General features: G+C 40.5%; 1 non-coding gene across 1 annotated transcript; it reads right to left on the bottom strand.

Moving 5' to 3' along the window:
• Window positions 1-424: 424 nt before the first annotated feature.
• Window positions 425-530, bottom strand: LOC119622982 (U6 spliceosomal RNA). Its single transcript, XR_005239496.1, has one exon. It is a non-coding gene; the product is annotated as a U6 spliceosomal RNA (small nuclear RNA).
• Between the last annotated feature and the right edge of the window lie 23,439 nt (window positions 531-23,969).

Consider the following 23,969-nt stretch of genomic DNA (forward strand, 5'->3'; position numbering starts at 1 on the left):
TGGTTATTATGCAGACTTGTTTATGTGGTTGCTTTATATTGTCACTGGTCTGTGTACTTCAGTGTGTTTTTGCAGTTGCTGGTAATGGTCTTTCTTTTCTATATTTAGTGCTTCCTTCAGGAGCTCTTGTAAGGCACTTGTTTGTCTGAAAAGGATCTTATTTCTCCTTTGCTTATGAAGCTTGGTTTGTCCAGATATAAAATTCTGGGTTGGAATTTCTTTTCTTTAAGAATGTTGAATATTCGCCCCCAATCTCTTCTGGCTTTTATGGTTTCAGCTGAGAAGTCTGCTATTAGTCTGATGGGCTTCCCTTTGTAGGTGACCTGACCTTTCTCTCTACCTGTTTTCAACATTTTTTCTTTCATTTTGACTGTGGAGAATCTGATGATTATGTGTCTTGGGGATGATTTTCTTGGGCAGCATTACAAAAGATGAAATGCTTTAAATTTGCATGTCATCCTTGTGCAGGAGCCATGCTAATCATCTCTGTATTTTTCCAATTTTAGTGTATGTGCTGCCGAAGAGAGCATTGTCTTTTTTCAAACAGGTTGAGCTCTTCCTGGTTCTTGGTATTATGAATGATTTTCAGTTGAAACCTAGACATTTTCATACTATGATATGAGACTCTGGGTCTTATTTAAACTATTTTATCTGGCTTTCTTTGACATTACCCTGGTATACTGGAGGGGCATATTGCCTCATTATTGACAAGTGGAGGTAGAAGTCCAGTTCTCCCAGTCAGCCTTTGTTGATACCTGAGTTGTAACAGGTTCTTGTTACCACTGGGAGTGGGAATTCTAGAAGAATTCCACGGACACAACTGTGGAAAGCCCTGACTCTTCACTACTGCCTTCTGACACCACCACACTGGGAAGGAAAGGGCTTCTTATTGTTGCCATGCGGAGGTGCAAGTCCAGGTTCCCCATTTGGTTTTCACTGACATGGTAGAGGTGTGGGGAAGGTCTTGTTACCAGCAATGGGCATGAAAGTCCCAGTTCCCTATTTGCCTTCTCTGATACCATCATGGTGTGGCGTGGTGTTGAGCTTCCTTGGTACAGCCTCTGATGGCTGGAAATCTAGGCTTCCCACACAGTCTTCGCTGGTGGGGACAAGAATAGGTCACAGTCTTTTCTTTGGTGCTTGGTCAGAGTAGAGCAAGTAGGTTATTGGCTAAAAGTTTTTTGTTTTGCTATGCTGTCCCTTTCTTGTTCCTTTGGTTACAGAGAGCAAAATTTCATGGTTTTTTTTTTTTTTTTTTTTTTTTTTTTTTTTTCTTGTCTGTGCCTATTGGTGTTTCGAGGTTGCTGTTTCCTTCAACTCTAAGTCTGGGATGTTGAAGTAAAAAGAAAACCCAGGAAACTTACCACCACATCATTCCTTGGGTCCCAAGATCCTTAGCCAGTCTGGATTCTTCTCTCCACCTTTCAGAGTCTTTTTATGTTCATTTAATACATAATGTCCCAGGCCAGGTGTGGTGGCTCACACCTGTTATCCCAACACTTTGGGAGGCCAAGGTGGGTGGATCCCCTGAGGTTAGGAGTTTGAGACCAGCCTGGCCAACATGGTAAAACCCTGTCTCTACTAAAAATACAAAAATTAGCCTGGCATGGTGGAAGGCGCCTGTAATCCCAGCTACTTGGGAGGCTGAGGCAGGAGAATTGCTTGAACCTGGGAGGCAGAGTTTGCAGTGAGCTGAGATCGCGCCATTGAACTCCAGCCTGGGTGACAGAGAGAGACTCGGTCTCAAAAAAAAATTATATATATACATATAAAAATATATATTCCAAAGTTTTTAATTCTATTTGTGAGAGAAATATGTTTATTGCATGTTGCTGAAAGCAGAAGTTCTCTGGTGTTGAATTTTTATCAGAAGATTTTTTGAAATCTCTTAAGATGATCTTTCTTTTTTGACTTTTTAATATGTTGATTTAAGCTGTTGTGTTATTGCTTATTGTGTTAATCCATTCTCACACTACTATAAAGAACTCCCTGAGACTGGGTAATTTATAAAGAAAAGAGGCTTAATTGACTCACAGTTCTGCAGGCTGTACAGGAGACATGGCCGGGAGGCCTCAGGAAGCTTACAATCGTGACAGAAGGTGAAGGGGAAGCCAGCACATCTTACATGGTTGGAGCAGGAAGAAGAGAGAGCAAAAAGGGGAAGGGTTACACACTTTTAAAACAACCAGATCTCATGAGAACTCATTCACTGTCATGAGAACAGCAAGGGGGAAATCTGCCCCCATGATTCAGTCACCTCTTACCAGGACTCTTCTCCAATGTGTGGGGATTACAGTTCGACATGAAATTTAGGTGGGGACACAGAATCAAACCATATTACTCATTAACAGATGTTCTAAAATAAATACATAGTATTACCGTTTTTTTTTTTAAAGATGTATGTAATAGATTATTGGAACATTTGTATGCAAATTAGGTAAACATTTTTTAAAAAGAAAACTTGTATATTTAAACGTGTAATTGTACTGGGCATGTAATCCTAGCACTTTAGGAGGCTTCAGTGGGAGGATTGCTTGAGCCCAGGAATTCAAGACCAGCTTGGGCAACATAGCAAGATTCCATCTTGACAAAACAAAAATTAAAGATTAAAAAAAGGGTAAGCAGGGTGCAGCGGCTCACACTTGTAATCCCAGCACTTTGGGAGGCCAAGGCGGGCGGATCACCTGAGGTCAGGAGTTCAACACTAGCCTGGTCAACATGGTGAAACCCCGTCTCTACTAAAAATACAAAAAAAAAAAAAAAAAAAAATTAGCTGGGCATAGTGGCAGGCTCCTATAGTCCCAGATACTTGGAAGGCTGAGCCAGGAGAATTGTTTGAATCTGAGAGGCAGAGGTTGCAGTGAGCCGAGGTCATGCCACTGCACTCCAGCCTAGGTGACAAAGAAGCCATCTCAAAAAAAAAAAATTATCAGTAATTATCAGTTGTGTACAAAATAACTTATATAAAACCTTATTCTCCAGTTTTAAAAAATCTTTCACATTTATTTTAAAGAGGATTGCCTATTATTGAATTTTCATGTCCAATGATGTCCATTTTCTCTTTCTCTTTTTTTCCCTCTCAGTATAAAATTGAATTTAAAATTAAATTGAGAAAAATAGTGCCCAGAATATATTAACACTTGGTTCATTTTTGCTTACATAAGGTCCTTATTAAAATGGCAACCTGATTCTTAAAGTTGCTTAGAGAAAAAGTTTTGGGGTTCTCGATTCTTCTTTTTCTCTGCCTGGTTATCTCTTTAACTGTATATCCATATATCCTCTTTAAAAAAAAAAAAAAAAAAAAAGACAGGGTCTTTTTCTGTTGCCCAGGCTGGAGTGAAGTGGCACAATCATGGCTCATTGCAGCCTCAACCTCCTGGGCTCAAGTGATCCTCCCACCTCTTACTCCTGAGTAGCTGGGATTACAGTTGCACACCATCATATCTAGCTACTTAAAAAAAAAATTTGTAGAGATGGTGTCTCATTATGTTCCTCAGATTGGTCTCAAACTCCTGGCCTCAAGCAGTCTCCAGACTTGGCCTCCCAAAGTGCTAGGATTACAGGCCTGAGCTAGCATGCCTGGCCCATCCATGTATCTTGATCTCACTTTCTTTAAGTCTTCTCTGACCCCTTTTCACTACCATCTTCTCCCTATATAAAACAAAACTCCCATATCTGCTTTTCCTTTCTTCCTTACTTTGCTTTATCTTTTTTTTCTTTATTTATCCCTACCTGGTATGTCCTGTATTTGCTTATTTATGTACACTATAAGCTCTGTCAGAGCAGAGAAGCTGTTTCTTTCAGTCCTTTATCCTAGATCCCAGAATGATACCTGGCATGCTGTAGAGATTCAATAAATATTTCTTGGATGAATGGCTTGATTTTAAAAAGTGGAGATTATGGTGTCTACGTGGCTTTTAGTGAAGATGGCTTGCCTCTGTACTATTTATTGTAATTTGTCATTTGTATTTCTTATTATTGCTTCATCTTGATGTTATGAAGCCAAAACTTCTGCTTTAAGGTATAAAATTAAATTCCCTAATAAGAGAGATAGATGCTTATATGTGTAACAATCTACCAAAATGAAGGTTTATCTCCACCCTGGTATGATATATATTATGGACCATAATTATGATACATATTATGGGCAGTATGCTAATGAAAGACATGGCGAAGAATGCGTGGGGAGTTTAATTGCAAGTCACCACTGCGGTTGAGTCCAACCTTTCTGCATAGAGCCATTCATCATGAGTGACAGGCAAGAGAGGAGGAGAAGCAGCAGATTCTTCCACGGATCACTCTCTCCCCTACTTGCCTCACCCTGTCATTCCGTTTACAGTCCTCTCTGTTGGCTGCAATCATTCCCAGAGGACGTATTTATCACCATGAAAAAAACTCGAATGACATCAGCAGCAGCACTTACAACTCTGCGCTGTGATCCAGTAAATAATGTGTGCTCAGCATGTGGAAGTGGGGAAGCAGCCCTTAATATTATCAAAAACCAGGCAGGGTTCTCAAGCCTTGGCCTTGCCCAGGAGCTGGTTAGGCATGCAGAATCTCAAGCTCCACCCCAGACCTGCATTTTAATGAGACTGCCGGTGATCTGTGTGGACACTGAAGTTTAAAAAGCACTAGTCTGTAGACTTGACTAATACCCAAAGCCATCATCTCTTTAAGACGTGATTTTAAACCATTGTGTCACAAATAGAATCCAACTACAGTGAGAAAATAAAGCTTTTCCTGTCTCACCCCAGGGATGAAGTAGATACAGAAGTTGAATTAACACGTTGAATTAACCCATGTGAGTTCATGGTTTCCAAAGCTCTTATGTGTAAATATCTTCCTATTCCCTGTAAGATGAGCATGATCATTCCCGTTTTCTGTGGAGTAAACTGATGTTCAGAAACATGAACTGATTCTCCCAAGGTGACCCGGTCAGTAAATGGAAATAAGATGACCAGAACCAATCCTCCCCCAACCCCACAACCCCCTAATCCCACTCTCTTCTACCTCATCACAACATGTTGAAGTTTTTAAAAAATCTCTTCTTTCTGTCTTTCGCTCCTTCCTTTTCTCTCTTTCTCTTTTAAAAGGTGAAACATAGCTAGTCAAGGCATATTGTTTTTCTTTTTATGACTGAATCCCACATTTATTTAATGAAGTGCAGCTCTGAACAGAAGATCGATTTTTGATGATTCTTTGCAAATCATTTGTTTGAATCTACCTGAAATGCCTCTGCTTCTGGAGAATGTTCATCACCGCAAGCTGGTTTATGTTGTGTAGCTATAAATTTGATATAAATTACATATAGACAGATGTAGATAGAAAGGTATTATAATATAGATAAATTATATCTATATAAATTATATATAATCAGTATAAATCATATTGGCGTATAGTTTATATAGACAGAAATTAAGTGCATATTTGGATCAGCCGAATGAGTCCGCAGCATTGTAGCAATCAGTAAAGCCATCCCCAGTGAAGCGATACCACTCAGCTCTGGCTTATTTCTTACATACGTATTAATGTTTAGGAACATTTTTGTCCCTAGAAAGAAAATAAAATTTTTATAATTTTGGGAGAAGAAATAAATTGTGAGGATTTGAGATGAGTGGGGGGACACATGCAGGGGTTCCCAAAACCCGTTTTAAAAAGATACACAAAAAAGTAGAAAGTGTCTCTATTTTGACTTAATACATGTGTGGGGGGTGGGAGGAGCCCACTCTGTGGTTATGCACATGCACACACGTAATTTGATCCTAGTACCTACTTTAAAATCTTTCCTTAGAGCCTTCTAGGACAGATCCTATGCACTTTAGCTAATATCTTTGCAGAATCTGTAGAAGACTGACAATAACAGCACTGAGTGGATTATACTCCTATAAATAAAATTGTCAGTGATTAATATAGAGTATACTTATGGCCGGGCGCAGTGGCTCACACCTGTAATCCTAACACTTTGGGAGGCTGAGGCGAGCAGATCATGAGGTCAAGAGGTCAAGATCATCCTGGCCAACATGCTGAAACCCCATCTCCACTAAAAATACAAAAATTAGCTGGGCATGGTGGCGTGCGCCCGTAGTCCCAGCTACTCAGGAGGCTGAGGCAGGAGAATTGATTGAACACAGGAGGCGGAGGTTGTAGTGAGCCCAGATTGTGGCACTGCACTCCAGCCTGGCAACAGAGTGAGACTCCGTTTCAAAAAAAAAAAAAAAAAAAAAAAGAGTATACTTAGATGAGATCCAGAATGTCATCAAAGCTTGCATTTTAAAACTCTTCCAGCTCTTTTCTGTAGATTCTTTGGTAAAAGTAATGAAAGGAAGAGCTGAAAGTTTTAACTTTTTACTTCTCTACAAACCTCACATTAAATAGCCCATTGGCGGGGGGTGGGGTTGCGGGGGGGAATAAAATATTAAATGTAACAGACTTACAGAGTTTGTTTATTTTAAGTGTCAAAAAACAGTTCTGTTTGGGAATCAGAAATCTAGTTTTGAGAGAACACAACTTGGGTAGCCCCTGTTCTCTCATCAACATACCAGAGGGCTGTAAGTTATAAAAATATGGCTCAAGAAATAATAGTTGATATTCTGTACATGCACTAGGAGGTCTCGAGGGCCCGAGAAATGTGTACGGTCTACACTAATAAGGTAAATCATGTGAGTTGTCTATACAGCCAGCTATTTTCACCAGCAATCGTTTAATTAAACATTGGAGCACTTAGAAGTTTCATAGCTTATTGCCATTATTTAATATTTGTTTTATGACCCGCAAGGAAGGACTTGTGGGGACCAGCAATTTTTCTCTTGGGAAATAGATACAATCAGAACCATCAACCCCAAGCATACATAAAACAGGATCTAAATCACATTTATCTCCCGCCAGAGAACCAGAAAGGCAATGACTGTGTCTCCAGAATTAAAAATTAATAGCCGTAAAAGGAATATAAAAGGGGTGAAAAGGATGTAGGTTTTGTAACAATACGTAGGGAGCACCTAGAGGACCATTTATTTGCATTTTGAAACTGGAGAGTTACAAAGATGGTCAATTCTGTTGAACAGCTTTTAAACCTAAAAGGCTTGTTTGCAAAAACCGACTTGAATGCAGTTAAAGTGTTTTTAGCCTGAATTTGTAGAGCAGCTGACAGAAAAATGCAAACAGCAGTTGCAAAATCGTAATGCTTGAATACAACTTTATTGTAATAATATTACTTTTTGTTCCAATTTTATGGTTATTTGTGAAATCAAATATTGACTCTGAGGGCAAAGAACCACTTGGATGTTAAGATGAAAGTAATGCAATCATAATATTTTCTAATTTATTTCATTATATGTTAGCACAAAGTAATTTATTTACTCATCCAGAGGTATTGTCAGCATGTTCTTTTTTTTGTTGTTGTTTCTTTTTTTTTTTGAGATGGAATAGTCTCTCTCTGTTGCCCACGCTGCCCTGCAGTGGCGTGATCTCGGCTCACTGGAACCTCCACCTCCCAGATTCAAGCAATTCTCCTGCCTCAGCCTCCTGAGTAGCTGGGATTACAGGCATGCACCACCAGGCTCGGCTAATTTTTGTATTTTTTAGTAGAGACGGGGTTTCACCATATTGGCCTGGCTGGTCTTGAACTCCTGATGTTGTGGTCCACCTGCCTTGGCCTTCCAAAGTGCTGGGATTACAGGTGTGAGCCACTGCGCCCGGCCAGTATGTTACATTTTTAAAGAAAAAGGCTAGGAATTACGTCCACTATATTCAACAGGACAATTGATATTCTGTGCTAGTCACAGTACAATTAATGGTATTTCACTAAATAAAATTTCTTCTTAAGCCGTATGTGAAAGGATTATACTTTATATTTATACATAATTATATTTTATTTTTATTTATTTATTTATTTTGAGACAGTCTCACTCTGTTGCCCAGGCTGGAGTGCAGTGGTACGATCTTGGCTCACTGCAACCTCCCCCTTCCGGGTTCAAGCAATTCTCATGCCTCAGTCTTCCAAGGAGCTGGATTATAGGCACATGTCACCACGTCTGGCTAATTTTTCTATTTTTTCATAGAAGTTTTCACCATGTTGGCCAGGCTGGTCTGGAACTGCTGACCTCAAGTGATCCGCCCACCCCGGCCTCCCAAAGTGCTGGAATTACAGGCATGAACCACCACGCCTGGCCTATACATACTTATATTGATATCATACATTTTCTAAGAATTCCTATACTGTGGGATTTTAGGACATTTGTTGAATGAATAGTCTTCGTATATTGCTCTCCTAGGCAACTGAAGGCAATAGGGTTAATATACTAGTCATCCCAATTAGCAGATGAAGAGCATGAGGAAAGACAGGCTGGGTGCTTGCTGACATACTACGTTTAAACCATGTGACCTATCTTCTGGCTCCTGGGAAGAAACATGAAGTGGAGAGGTCTAGAAGATTCCCTAGAACCTGACTGTGGCTCAGCCTAGAAGAGTGGGGAAGCCTCTTCTTACCCTAGTCAGCAAGGAACTGATTATTTCTGCAGAGTGACTGTTGAGTCTATTAGAAATTGCCTTTAGTTTTACACTTTTCTCTCACAGGTCAAAGTTATTTTTTAAAACAAACAAACAAATTATGGCTGAATCTTTCTTGCTCCAGAAAGGATTATTGTTTCTGAAAGAACTTTCACCAGATATGATGGCTCACACCTATAATCCCAGCACTTTGGGAGGCCGAGGTGCGCAGATCACGAGGTCAAGAGATTGAGACCATCCTGGCCAACATGGTGAAACCCCGTCTTTACTAAAAATACAAAAATTATCTGGGTGCGGTGGCATGTGCCTGCAGTCCCAGCTACTCTGGAGGCTGAGGCAGGAGAATTGCTTGAACCCGGGAGGAGGAGGTTGCAGTGAGCCGAGATCACGCCACTGCACTCCAGCCTGAATACAGAGCGAGACTCCGTCTTAATAAATCAATAAATAAAGACAGAAAGAACTTTGCAAAAACTATTTTATGAAGATTCAAGAATTTACAGAGTTCAAGAGTCAGGTCTGAAACCTAACTATGTGGTTTACCAGCCGTATACCCTTAGAAAAATTACAAACCTCTATGTGCCTCAGTGTTTTCATCTGCAAAATGGCAATAAGAAAAGCTCCTCAACCATACGTTGTGGGAATTAACTGGGCTAATTCTTATAAAGAACATAGAATGGTGCTTTTCACATGTAACACATAACAAATGTTAACTATTTTTCATATTTCTCCTGACTTTGCTTGGTTACCCTTACTTTTTTTCTTTTGAAATAGGGTCTTGCTCTGTTGCCCAGGCTGGAGTGCAGTGGTGCAATTATGGCTCACTACAGCCTTGATCTCCTGGGCTCCAGTAGTCCTCCCAACTTAGCCTTCCAAATAACTAGGACTACAAGTATGAGCCACCAAGCAGGCTAATTTTAAAATTTTGTTATGGGGATGAGGTCTTGCTATGTTACCCAATCTGGTCTCAAACTCCTGGGCTCAAGTAATCCTCCTGTCTTGGCCTCCCAAAGTGCTGGGATTACAAGTCTGAGCCACTGTGCCTGACTCCTGTTCTTACTTTTGTTGTACTTTTTTTTTAAATTTGAAAATAAATAGGCCGGGTGCGGTGGCTCAAGCCTGTAATCCCAGCACTTTGGGAGGCCGAGACGGGCGGATCACGAGGTCAGGAGATCGAGACCATCCTGGCTAACACAGTGAAACCCCGTCTCTACTAAAAAATACAAAAAAATAGCTGGGGGAGGTGGCGGGCGCCTGTAGTCCCAGCTATAGGGAGGCGGAGGCAGGAGAATGGCGCAAACCCGGGAGACGGAGCTTGCAGTGAGCTGAGATCCGGCCACTGCACTCCAGCCTGGGTGACAGCGCGAGACTCCTTCTCAAAAAATAAATAAATAAATAAATAAACAAATAAATATAATTAGACAAGTTAAAATGTTTTGTTACGTTTTATTTTTCATAGGCTACAATATTCAGAATTTTTTTTAAATTTCCTCTAAAACTAGCATTATAAAGCCAGGATTTTGTTTGTATTTATTTCATTCCTGTTTTTGTTATATGCATCCATGTTCCTACACAGTTGAAACAACAAATCCACATAAAAAACAACTATCATATTTGTATTCTGCTTTTGTCCCCACTTATCATTTTCTATACACATTTTATACATTTCTACAGGCTTAGTAATAATCTTGCTTAATGGATACAAAATATTTCATTTTTTCTACTTTTCTTTTCTTTTTTTTGAGATGGAGTCTCACTCTGTTGCCCAGGCTGGAATGTGATGGCAGGATCTTGGCTCACTGCAACCTCCACCTCCTGGGTTCAAGTGATTCTCCTGCCTCAGCCTCCCCAGTAGCTGGGACTACAGGCACACGCCACCATACCCAGCTAATTTTTGTATTTTTAGTAGAGATGGGGTTTCACCATGTTGGCCAGAATGGTCTCAATCTCTAGACCTCGTGATCTGCCTGCCTCGGCCTCCTAAAGTGCTGGGATTACAGGTGTAAGCCACTGCACCCAGTCTTCATTTTTTCTACTTTCACAGATAATATTGTAATAGACAGTTTTGCTCTGTTAAAATATTTTCACAGAATAAATCCTCAGGCCGGGCACAGTGGCTCAACGCCTATAATGCCAGCACTTTGGGAGGCCTAGGTGGGTGGATCTCCTGAGGTCAGGAGTTTGAGACCAGCCTGGCCAAGATGGTGAAACCCCATCTCTACTAAAAATACAAAAATCAGCCGGGTGTGGTGGTGCACACTTGTAGTCCCAGCTACTAGGGAGGCTGAAGCAGAAGACTTGCTTGAATCCAGGAGGCTTAGGTTTCAGTAAGCCGAGATCCTGCCATTGCATTCTAGCCTGGATGACAGAGTGAGACTCCATCTCAAACATAAATAAATAAATAAATAAATAAATAAATAAAACAAAAATTAAAAAAATTTTAAAAAAAGAATAAATTCTCAAGAATGAAACAACTTATAACAACAACAACAACAACAACAACAATTACCTGTGTCTGTATTTCTTCCTTGATTTCTACTCAGAGATTCTTGTGTTCTTACCCTATGTAGCACCCCCTACTTCTACCAATATCTCAAAAGACCGAAGGATCTTCATAGTCTTCTGGGTGCGTGCCTGATGGGACAGAGTAGTATTCGGGGTTGGAAGCAACAAGGATGCATATACTGGTCAACCATCTCTCTGGAAAACATGAACTCTGACTTGTAGAATTTGCTGACTTGTGTGGTGTAAGTACTCCCACCATGGCTGATTCCAAGCTAACAACTGACTTGTCAAATTCCTGAAAATTTAACTGGCTCTTGGGAGCCAGTATAATAAGCTGGCTCTGGCACAGCAGTGGAAATGGAGTTGAAGCCTTTTGGAATGTTGTACAACAAAGACATTCAATGAACCCGTAACCCAAGGAACCACACTGTTAATTCTATGACCTATGCTTTTGTGATTCAAAGCGTGGTCTGAGGATCAGTGAGCCAGATAGAAAAGAAGAATCATGGGCCCTACCCCAGATCTACTGAACCAGAATCTGTATTTTTACAAGATGCTTCCTTGATTTGTGAGCACATTAAAGTTTGAGAGGCACTGCTCGAGCTAGAACAGTGGCATTCCACCTACACCTGAAAGGACTCAGTGCTTCCGAGAGCTCATCAATCCAGGAATACACAGTGTAGTGATCTATACTTGTGTTTTATTGCAAGAAAGATAAACACTTACTTCAATGAAAGAAAATAGTAAGAATTAATCTATTTGCTAACACTCTGAAATGTGAAGGCTGGTGTCCTACTTCCTTTCTAGTAAGAAAATTACACGTATGAACACTTCTCTAGAAACACATATTTATCAAATGCCTTATGTAAAATTAGGACAGTTTATAGCCCCTAACCTCAAATAGTCTACACTCCAATAACCGTAATTTAAGACATAGGTGTTGCATTTGCTGTGCACGTCCTACGTGCATCTCCTCACAGATACCTCCAACTGCCAGCACTTGCATTTCTTTGCCAGAGAGTACACTGAACACTTTGGCAAGCCAACATTTTGGGGAATTACATTGCTCTCACCTCTAATAAATCCTCTGGTAGCATAACACTGAAGATTTATACTGGTTTCTTAAGTTACTCAACCTGATCAAGCTCCCAATGCCCACAGTGGTAACTTAGTAAACAATGAACATTTTGTTGGCTGCTTTCCCTTCCTTTTTTTTCACACCACTTCTTCCCTACTCTTCTACCAGTATTGCCTGAGATCATCTCTCACATATACTCTTTGCCTTTGCATCCCTGTCTCAGAGTCTGCTTTTGGGGAAGCCTAAACTAAGACCCTGTGTTGTATAGTATGGAAGACACAAAGTGCTACTGTAGCCTGAGGAAGAGAAATTACTCTCAGCTGAGTTATCCATTGAGTTGGCTCTAAAATGCCTGCCAGCATTTCCAGAAGTGAAGATTAAGGAGAAGGAGCCTCACGTTTGAAGGAGAAGGAGGAATGGCCCAATATATGTTTAGAAAATAAGGAGAAACCTGAGCATTATTTTTCAAAAAGAAGTTTAAAATTCAACCAAATATGGATTTTGGGGCAAGCTACTCAAAGACTTGTGGTGGTCCTCCAACTGTCTGGTAGAAATCTAAGAAAGATATATATAGAAATTAAATTTAAAAAGTTTCATCGGGAGCGGTGGCTCACACCTGTAATCCCAGCACTTTGGGGGGCCAAGACAGGTGGATAATGAGGTCAGGTGATGGAGACTATCCTGGCTAACACAGTGAAACCCCATCTCTACTAAAAATACAAAAAATTAGCCTGACGTGGTGGCGTGTGACTGTAGTCCCAGCTACTTGGGAGGTTGAGGCAGGAGAATTGCTTGAACCCAGGAGGTAGAGGTTGCAGTGAGCCGAGAATGCACCACTGCTCTCCAGCCTGGGTGACACAGTGGGACTGTCTCAAAAAAAAAAAAAAAAAGAAAAGAAAAGAAAAAGAAATTTTCATAGCAGATTAATATATTTGTGACATTTTTATTGTATTTAAAAAAATATCAGTCCACAATGGATTGGGATATTCAACAAGCATGTCAAGAATATACAATAAGAACAGGATAGTCTCTTCAATACATGGTGGTGAAAAACTGGATATCCCCATGTGGAAGAATGAAATTAGACCCTTACCTCACACCATGTACAAAAAACCCAAAATGGATTAAAGACTTAAGCATAAGACCAGAAAATGTAAAATGACTAGAAGAAAACATAGGGGAAAACTCTATGATATTGGTCTGGGCAATGATTTTTTTGGATTGGATCCCAAAGCTCAGACAACAAAAGCAAAAATAGACAGATGAATTACATCAAACTAAGACACGGCAGCATTGGAGACTATTATTCTAAAGTAACTCAGGAATGGAAAACCAAACATCGTATGTTCTCACTCATAAGTGGGAGCTAAGCTATGAGAACACAAAGGCATAAGAATGATACAATGGGCCGGGTGCGGTGGCTCACGCCTCTAATCCCAGCACTTTGGGAGGCCGAGGCAGGTGGATCATGAGGTCAGGAGATGGAAACGACCCTGGTCAACATGGTGAAACCCTGTCTCTACTAAAAATACAAAAATTAGCTGGGCATGGTGGTACATGCCTGTAATCCCAGCTATTCGGAAGGCTGAGGCAGGAGAATCACTTGAACCAGGGAGTCAGAAGTTGTAGTGAGCCGAGATTACGCCACTGCACTCCAACCTGGCGACACAGCAAGACTCCTCAAAAAAAAAAAAAAAAAAAAAAAACCTACACATTGAGTACAGTGTACACTGTTTGGGTGATGAGTGCACCAAAATCTCAGAAATCGCCACTAAAGAACTTATTCGTGTGACCAAACACCATCTTTTCCCAAGACTTAGGATCCAAGACTCTTCATGATTGAGATCCTATTCACCTGTACAAATGTCAGATGAATGTGCTCAGTATAGAGGACTACACCAAGGGGAGGACAGCCAGTCATCTGACATGAGACTGTATAGCTAGCCTTCTTTGGCAAATTTACCAAGACCCAGACCCAGAAACTTAGTTAATATTTTGTTGGGGGACTTCAACACCACTTTCACTTAATAGAGCTCTGAAGCCTAATGTAGAAAACCAAACCATGGGAAATACCAGTGTGATGTGGAAAGGTGACTCGCTCTGTTTTGTTTCCTGTTGAAACGAAAGAAAGGAAAAAAGGAACATAAGCAAACAAAAGAGAAGTGGCAGCACAGCAAAGGAAGCAATTAACAGTGTGCAGAGACAACCTACAGATTGGGAGAAAATATTTGCAAGCCATGTACCCAATAAGGGGTTGATATTCAAGATAAGTAAGGAGCTCATACAATTCAATAGCAAGAAAACAAAAAATTGAATTAAAAATGGACAAAGAACTTAAATAGACACATTTCTCAAAAGAAGACATACAAACGGCCATCAGATATGTGGAAAAAAATGCTCAACATTATCAATCATTAAGGAAATGCAAATTAAAACCACAATGAGATATCACCTCATGCCTGTCAGAACGGCTATTAACAAAAAGACCAAAGATAATAAGTGTTGGCAAGGATTTGGAGAAAAAGTAACCCTTGTACACTCTTGGTGGGAATGTAAGTCAGTACTGCCATTACAGAAAATTGTTTGGAGGTTCGTCAAAGAAACTAAAAATAACTGAGTGTGGTGGCTCACACCTGTAATGCCAGCACTTTGGGAGGCCAAGGCGGGCAGATTACCTGAGGTCAGGAGTTCAAGACCAGCCTGGCTAACATGGTGAAACCCCTTCTCTACTAAAAATACAAAAAAATTAGCCAAGTGTGGTAGCACATGCCTGTAGTCTCAGCTACTCGAGAGACTGAGGCAGGAGAATCGCTTGAACCCAGAAGGCAGAGGTTGCAATGAGCCGATATCATACCACTGCACTCCAGCCTGGGCGAGAGAGCGAGACTCTGTCTCAAAAAAACAAAACAAAACCAAAACCTAAAAATGGAATTATCGTATGATCCAGCAATCCTACTTCTGGATATTTACAGAAAAGATTTGAAATCAGTTTGTCGAAGTTCATTACAACACTATTCACAATAGCCAAATTACGAAATCATCCTCAATGCCCATCAACAGATGAATGGATAAAGAAAATGTGGTATGTATCTACAATGAAATAGTGCCCGGCCTTAAAAAGGAAAGAAATTCTGTCATTTGTGACAACATGAATGGAATTGGAGAACACTATGCTATGTGAAATAAGCCAGGCACAGAAAGGCAAATACAGTACCAAATATTCTTACTTATTTATGAAATCTAAATTAATTGAGCTCACAGAAGTAGAGTAGAATGGTGGCCACCAGAGGCTAGAGAAATAGGTGGTAATGGGGAGATGATAATCAAGGGGCACACAAAATCTCAGTTAGACAAGAGGAGTATGGGTTTCTCTTTGTTCCATCGCCCGGCTTGGTGAATATAGCTAATAATAGAGTGTTGGAAATTTCAAAAATGCTGAGAGTAAATCTCACATGTTCTTACCACAAAAATAATTACATATTTGAGGTGATAGATATGTTAATTAGCTTGGTTGACTTATTTTACATTGTATTCATAAATTGTAACATCACTTTGTACTCCGTAAATATATACAATTAAAAATGATCTGCTGGGCGCAGTGGTTCACACCTGTAATCCCAGCACTCTGGGAGGCCCAGGCGGGCGGATCACAGGGTCAGGAGATTGAGACCATCCTGGTTAACACGGTGAAACCCCATCTCTACTAAAAATACAAACCAATTAGCCGGGCGCGGTGGCGGGCGCCTTTAGTCCCAGTTACTCGGGAGGCTGAGGCAGGAGAATGGCGTGAACCTGGGAGGCAGAACTTGCAGTGAGCAGAGATGGCGCCACTGCACTCCAGCCTGGGCGACAGAGCGAGATTCCGTCTCTAAATAAATAAATAAATAAAAATGATTAATTTACAAGTAAAAAAACAACAACAAGAAAGCATGGACCTTCACTACAGATTATTTGAGAAACGCAGCTCTACAGATTTAATGTGAAAAAAATATAGATTATTCTCTGATAATTAAACTATAAAATGGTTTTATGGTGAGTATTCAGAGTAAGGCAAAGTCCCCCTAGAAAGACGATGCTTACCCAGGCTTTACTGATAGCATAGTATTAACATAACTAAGGAAAGAATGTGTCTAAGCTCCATCCTAGAAGGAATCTCAGCTCAGTCGTTATAGCATGGAGGAATATCTGGAAGAGTTTCTTAAAAATGCACAAGATCTGACTCCCCCAGCTCTGGGTCCACGTTCACCAAACAATCTTTGGGCTCTAACTGGGCTTCCTGCGTAGATCACACACATGGAACCCAGGCTAGTCACTCAGCGAGTCACCTTGTCTATATCACACTGGTATTTTCCCTGCTTTGGTTTTATACCTCAGGCTTCAGAGCTTGGTTAAGTAGAAATGGACTTGAAGTCTCCCAAGGAAATATTGTCTTGGTAAATTTGCCAGAGAATGCCAGCTATACAGTCTCACGTCAGATGACTGTCCCAGATGACTGTCCGTCCTCCCCTGAGGGTAGTCCTATGTACTGAGCACATTCATCTATCGTCTAACATTTCTTACATTTCTTTCTTTCTTCTTCTTCTTCTTCTTCTTCTTCTTTTTTTTTTTTTTTTTGAGACAGAGTCTCACTCTGTTGCCCAGGCTGGAGTGCAGTGGCGTGATCTTGGCTCACTGCAATCTCTACCTCCTGGGTTCAAGCAATTTTCCTGCCTCAGCCTCCTTACTAGCTGGGATTACAGGTGCACGCCACCATGCCCGGCTAATTTTGTATTTTTAGTACAGATGGGGGGGCTTTCACCATGTTGGCCAGGCTGGTCTTGAACTCCTGACCTCAGAAGATCCCAAAGTGCTGGGATTACAGGCATGAGCCACCACACCCAGCCTCGTCTTAAATTTCTACAGGTGAACAGGATGTCAATCACGAAGGGTCTTGGATCCTAAGTCAACTTGTTTAATGAACACATTCAGTATCTACAGAAAACCAAAATGTAAAATATAGATGTTACCACGGTTCCATAGCTACTTAGTACAAAGACACGGACTACAACCCAAGTCCCTGAACGTCTTGTCTAACTGCTCAGAGGATTGAATCAGATTCTGTGACAGCATCACTCCTAGCAAAATCTTTAATAATAGTAATTATTGAATGCTTACTGGTGCAAGCACAGGACTAATCATTTTATGTAGTATTGTTTAATGCTTTGAAATGGTAACTTTATTACTTCCATCATACAGAAGATGACAGAAGAAACAGAATAATTTGTCCAAGGCCACAAAGTAAGTAAGTTTTGAGGGCAAAATTCAAACCTAGGCTCTCTGACATACCCCAGCTTTTAACCGCTGTTCTGTTCTGCTCTGCTTTTTTGTTTTTCAATACTAGTTATTTCCGTTTAACCAGAAAAAATGAGGATCATAAGTTTTTGCCTCTTAGAACCCAAATCCAGATGGCATTAAAAATGGAAACCCCATCCTTTAAGTGTGTTGCAAGATATTTTTGGACTCTAAGAAAATCTAGAGAAAAGCTATTTTGATTTCAAAATCAAATTTTGGTTTGATTTTGAGTTTTGTGGTTTAAATTTATTTTAAATTGGCATTACATATTAGGGGAGTACCATTATGTTTTCAATGTTTGGGGCACTGAAGTCCTTAAGTCATCTCTGAATCTAACTCATTCTTTTCAATGGCCACATCCGTTTCACAGAAGTTAACCAGTCCCTAATAAGGGGCATTTACATTATTTCCCACTTATAATTACAAATAATGTCATAATAAACATCTGCTCTGTTTCTGTTTATCTTTGTTTACCTGTAGGCATGTATCTGTATATATGGGTATCAATTCCTACTAATCCAATCTCCAGTTTTTAATTCTGACATTTCCTTGTCAATTCAAGCACTTTCTGGTAGAAAGAAGAGAAAATAGAATTTCTGAGATCACAACATTAATTAAGGTTCTAGAGAGAGGAGATAGTTCCTTCTTCCATTGCCCTACAATTTAACTCCAGGAAATCTTATTGGGAGAACACATCTCCTTGTACTTAGAGAATAAGTGTGGGAGTCTTTCACACAGGTATAGTTGGAGAAGTTTGGAGTCCTCCAGGGCATCTGACATTACACACTTTCCATTCTGCCTGTTTTTTTCTTTTCTCTCCACACAAGTAGTGCACAGATGCTAGCAAATAAGGGGGAAGGGCAAGATTCCCCATCAGGTATTTTTATTCTAATAGACCTGGTGAGATACATTGGCTTTTCACTAGGATGTGGAAGGGACCATTAATTTCGAGCCCTAAGTCACAGGACAGCCTTAGAGGTGAGAGTCCCTTTACATTATTATGAGATTCTTTTAAACGCTCACGGAACAGGGCCCATTCAAGACTGCTGCTTAGGCATTGAATTCTACTTTAGAGCAAATATTCATGCTAATACAAGAGCCTATTGTGCTCTATAAGCAAGAATAAATCTTTTCCTTAGAGAACACACCACTATATTAACCAATTTGGATATACACAGCAGAGGGCAGAACTTGGCTTGGAGTAATTAATTTGTAATTAGTCAGCTAAGGGTGTGTGAGTATGAATGCACATGTGCAAATATACTGGCCTTCAAACATTCACCCCGAGCCTCCCGCGTAGATGACACTACCCCGGTTGTGTAGAAAAGATGAACTCTTCGAATTCTGGAACGCAGAATTTCCATGTCACTGTCTTTTCTTAACCTCAAAAGAATGTTTTTTCTCCAGAAATTAAATCTGCTTTATATCCACTCCTATTTTCAAAACTGGATAGCCATGTTGGAACCGCATGTTTCTTGGAGAATTTGCTGTTTCAACAGAGCTCTGTTTCAACAGAGCTCTGATCTCTGATGGCTTTGTAAAGAGCGACGACTCGACGACTCGGGTCTTCAGCACATGCAGCTTACCTGATTAGTTGCCATTAAAACTAATGTAAGACAAATACTCATCCGGTAAGGAGAGTGCCTGTAACTTTAATAATGCCTGAGGGAGTATGTATGATCTCACACCTCCAACCCAGACATTGTTTAACCATACCCCACAACTTGTGAATTTCAATTATTTGTTCAGAGGAGCCATTCATAATTGCCTGGTGTAAGCCTGCCTTTAGGATGCAAAGCAGAAGACAATGAAAATGCTACCCGAGCGAATTAGGGCAGCAGCACTTAAACATATAAATTAACTAGGCCTCTTTTCACAGCTCCCCCTTTCTATTCTGAGAGGTTTCAGTCTGGTGACATCAAAGACAGGATTATGGGAGAAGATAAAAACTTGATCTAATGTCCATGTTTGAAGTCATGAAAGTCCTCCTCTCTCCATGGCAAAATAACCCTCTTCATAACACACACACACACACACAAAAACCGGGGTCCAGGTGCAAAGGGGTTGGGGGTAGGATGAGGATGGGGAAGGCCACAAGAAGGCCCTGGCTTCCTGAGGCTGTAGGAATAACTAAGTGTTAAAGCCCCGTATTGCCAAATGTGCTAATAGATTGTTTGTAGGCTTGAGCTGGCTTTGTTCTGCAAATTCATATGTTAAGTCTTTCTTTTAAGCTTGTGTGATGTTGGCATGGTTCTTTAATGAGATTTTAACTACATTTCCTTTACTATCTGCAAAGACTAGAACAGATTTTTTTTTAATGTGAAAGAAGAGTGATCTCTAACTTCAATGCCATTAACCAGTATTTCCTTTCATGGTATTTGTCAGTCAAATTTCTCGTCCTGTAGCAAACTATAGTATTTGTGTCCGCTCTGAACCAATGGGATATAAAGCATATGTATTTACATTAAAGCAATAGGCTTAAAAGTTGTATAATAAATAGTTTTTGGGGGGGGACAAAAGCTTGCAGGAGGAAAGTACACATAATTTGAAGGTATTGCCTTACTTTGTAATTCATAGAAATTGTTTGAGATGAATACAAACCTTGGTCCTCAAAAACTATGTGCAGCTACATTGCCTGGCCGCACGGCAGGAAGGTTTATTTTCAAAACTCTGTAAGCTACAGGCCCATGATTTTTAAAGTCTTTAGTCCTTTAAGCACTAAATCAGCATTCAAGTGGCTGGTTAATCTCCCAAGGGCCGAAATGAAGTGCTCTGACCTAGATTATAACAGACTGACTGTTAGAAAACTCTTTCTGTAACACCCAACCTAGGAAGCATGAAGTGCAAACAGAGCCTGCAGACAAAAATCGCTATATTGGAGTCCTTCGTCACCTTCTCCTTGTCTCCTTTGAAGACTCCTGTGGACTTCAATCAAAAAAATAAAACAAAATGAAATCTTTTATGATGGGAAGTTGGTACCAAGTATTACAATGCTGTCTGACAAACTCAGTTTTTTAGGTTCAACAACCATGAAAAGCCCTTAGCTCCTGTGTGAATTCTCAGCCTTTTCTGCTTAGAGATCTCATGGATTCTGTATTACTGCTCTCTGTACTTTTGCTCGTCTATATCATCAGCACACATTCAAAGGGAGAAGGCCACACATCAGTGCAATCCATCACACCAAGGGATACGCTCCATTGTGAACAATGGCTCTGCCTAACAGTTGCAGAGGCCTTTAATCTCCTTGTATTTATTTAAGTTTACGGAAAAATTAAACCTCCTAGTTGACCCAAAAGGTGGGCCCTGGCTATGTGTGGATCTTACTGTTTTCTAGAAAAGTCAGATTCTAAGAAGTATAGATGTGACAGAATCTTTTCTTTTCTCTCTGGAGGTTCAATATTTGAGTCTTAAAAATAACTCGACAGCCAGGCACGGTGGCTCACACCTGTAATCCCAGCACTTTGGGATGCTGAGGCAGGCAGATTACCTGAGGTCAGGAGTTCGAGACCAGCCTTACCAACATGTGAAACCCCATCTCTACTAAAAATACAAAAAAATTAGCCATACGTGGTGGCGGACACCTATAATCCCAGCTACCCAGGAGGCTGAGGCAGGAGAATCACTTGAACCTGGGAGGCAGAGGTTGCAGTGAGCCAAGATCATGCCACTGCACTCCAGCCTGGGCAACAGAGCAAGACTCTGTTTCAGAGAGAAAAAAAAAAGAAATAAATATTAACTCAATAGTAGAAATATTAACAGGACAAAGGCATTATTTATTATGTGCATACACACAGGGGGCCCGCAAAGTTTGAGACTCAAAGGCGGCCAGATGGGTTGAAGCTTAAATAGTATTTTGAGCTACAGAAAGAAAAAGGAGCTGGGGGCTCCTGGAGGGTGATGACAACAAGCTACAGGAGGGTGAGGAGAGGAACTGCACTGCCAACAACGGTTGTCTTAATGTGCAGATAAACTCTCTCAGGTAGCAGCCCTCAGAAGAACAAGTGAAAAGTCTGTCTGGATGTGGTGTCCTGGGTATAGACTGTTAGTCTCTTTTCCCGAGATATGAGTTACTCTTTCCTGGTTAATGTGGATTCTAGGGAGGGGGTTCATAACAATCTCATTCCTTCTGGAGATGCTTCCCTTAGTCAGGTAAGGGAACTTCAAAGAAAGCCCCTCCCTGCATTTCAGAAGAGGCAGAGGTCAAGAAACGGGGACAGGAGGTCAGGGAGACCTTGATTCTGAGCCTGCTTCTTTAGTTCAAAGCACACAGCATACTTTGCGGTGTCATTTTTTGAGTTCCAATAGAAGGAAACCTAAGAAGCCCAATGCTCAGAAGTCTGAACAACCACAGATAACTTACACCAACATCAGTTTTGTTGTTGTTGTTTTGTTTTGTTGTTGTTGTTGTTGTTTTGTTTTGTTTGTGAGACGGAGTCTCACTCTGTCACCCAGGCTGGAGTGCAGTGGTGCCATCTTGGCTCACTGCAACCTCCACCTCCCAGGTTCAAGTGATTCTCCTACCTCAGCCTCCCGAGTAGCTGGGACTACAGGCATGTGCCACCATGCCTGGCTAATTTTTGTAGTTTTAGTAGAGACGGGGTTTCACCATGTTGGCCGGGCTGGTCTCGAATTCCTGACCTTAGGTGATCCGCCCACCTCGGCCTCCCAAAGTGCTAGGATTACAGGTGTGAGTCACCGCGTCCAGCCTACCAACACCAGTTTTATCTCTCCACACATTCCCTCTATTTTATGTTTATGTATTTACCTTACAAGTTATTTGGTTAAATATGATAAAGGTCATTTATTTATTTATCCTGTTGAAAAAAAAGTGTCAGCCTTCTGATTTCTACTTTCAAAGACATTTAAGAAAGTTAGGACGTTCAATGCTTGAAAACTCATGCAAATAAGTTATAAAAATGGTCTGCAGTGAGTTTTCAGAGTGTAAGTCACATACTAGAAACCAGTAAAACACTCTTCTGTCTAAGAAATAGTCAAAAAACTTGCCCTTTTACACTTATCTTCACAGTTTTCCAACTTTCATCTTCAAAATCTTTACAGTTTTGGACTGGTCAGTCAAAGTGCAACCAGACCTATATAATGTTTATTCCTTTTCCTCAGAAATTCTCCGTGGCTGGTATACCATATGAATTACCGTGCCTTGAGCGTTGCCTATCTGGTGGCCTCAGGTAAATCTTTGTAATAAATTCTTGTGGGGTCCCACGGAGCTGTGGCGTTTGCCCGCATGCCCCATTGTCAAATGACAACGGTGGGTCAGGCATTCTTTCCCGGGTGACTCATAAACCAACACACACGTGGCTGGGTGCAGTGGCTCATGCTTGTAATCCCAGCACTTTGGGAGGCCGAGGTGGGTGGATCACCTGAGGTTGGGAGTTCGAGACCACACTGACCAACATGGTGAAACCCCATCTCTACTAAAAATATAAAATTAACCGGGCATGGTGGCGCATGCCTGTAATCCCAGCTACTCAGGAGGCTGAGGCGGGAGAATCGCTTGAACCTTGGAGGTGGAGGTTCTGGTGAGCCGAGGTCGTACCACTGCACTCCAGCCTGGGCAACAGAGCGAAACTCTGACTCAAAACAAAACAAAACAAAAAACCAAAACCAAAACAAAACAAAACAACCCAACATCCACACTCTGACAATATTTCTTCCAGGCCTGGTGCTTGGTTGTTGCTCATCAGTGGGAACACAAAAAAGAAAGTGGGTCATGACTTCTTTATATTTCCTAATTGATTGCTACCACTCCAAGACATAAGAACTTGAACCAGAGTGAATTAGAGAGCAAATTTGGTCTTCCTTCAGAAGATAGAAGCAGAAGGAACACTTCCTAACTTATTCTATGAGACAAGCATTATCCTAATACCAAGCAAAAAACAATTACAAGAAAAAACTACAGACCAATCTCTCTCATGAACATAGATGAAAAAATCCTCAAAAAATTGAGCAAATCAAATTCAATAACGACTAAAAAAAAATTATACATCACGATGAAATGGGTTTTATTTCAGGTATGCAAGGCTGATTCAACATTAGAAAATCAATTAATATAATCCATTACATCAACAGGCTAAAAAGGAAAAATCACATGATTATATCAATAGATGCTGAAAAAGCATTCGACAAAATTCATTTGTAATAAGAACTCTCAGCAAACTGGGAATAGAGGACTTTAAAAATCTGATAATAAACTTCTACAAAAAAAAAAATACAGCTAATGCAAAAGGCAAGAAAAGGAAATAAAATATATATAAATTAGAAGGAAGAAATGAAACTATCTTTGTTATTGGATGACATGATTGTCTAAGCAGATCATCCGAAAGAATTAGCAAAAATACTCCTAGAACTAATACATGTTACAGCAAGGGTGCAGGATACAAGTTTAATATACAAAAGTCAATTACTTTCCTATATACCAGCAATGAACAAGTAGAATTTGAAATTAAAAACACAATACTATTTACATCAACATCCCCCAAAATGAAATACAGTGTACCCTAAAACAGCATAGGTTTGAACTTCTCAGGTCTACCTG

This window comes from Chlorocebus sabaeus, chromosome 12 (genome assembly GCF_047675955.1).
Source record: "Chlorocebus sabaeus isolate Y175 chromosome 12, mChlSab1.0.hap1, whole genome shotgun sequence".
NCBI classification, from domain to species: Eukaryota; Metazoa; Chordata; class Mammalia; order Primates; family Cercopithecidae; genus Chlorocebus; species Chlorocebus sabaeus.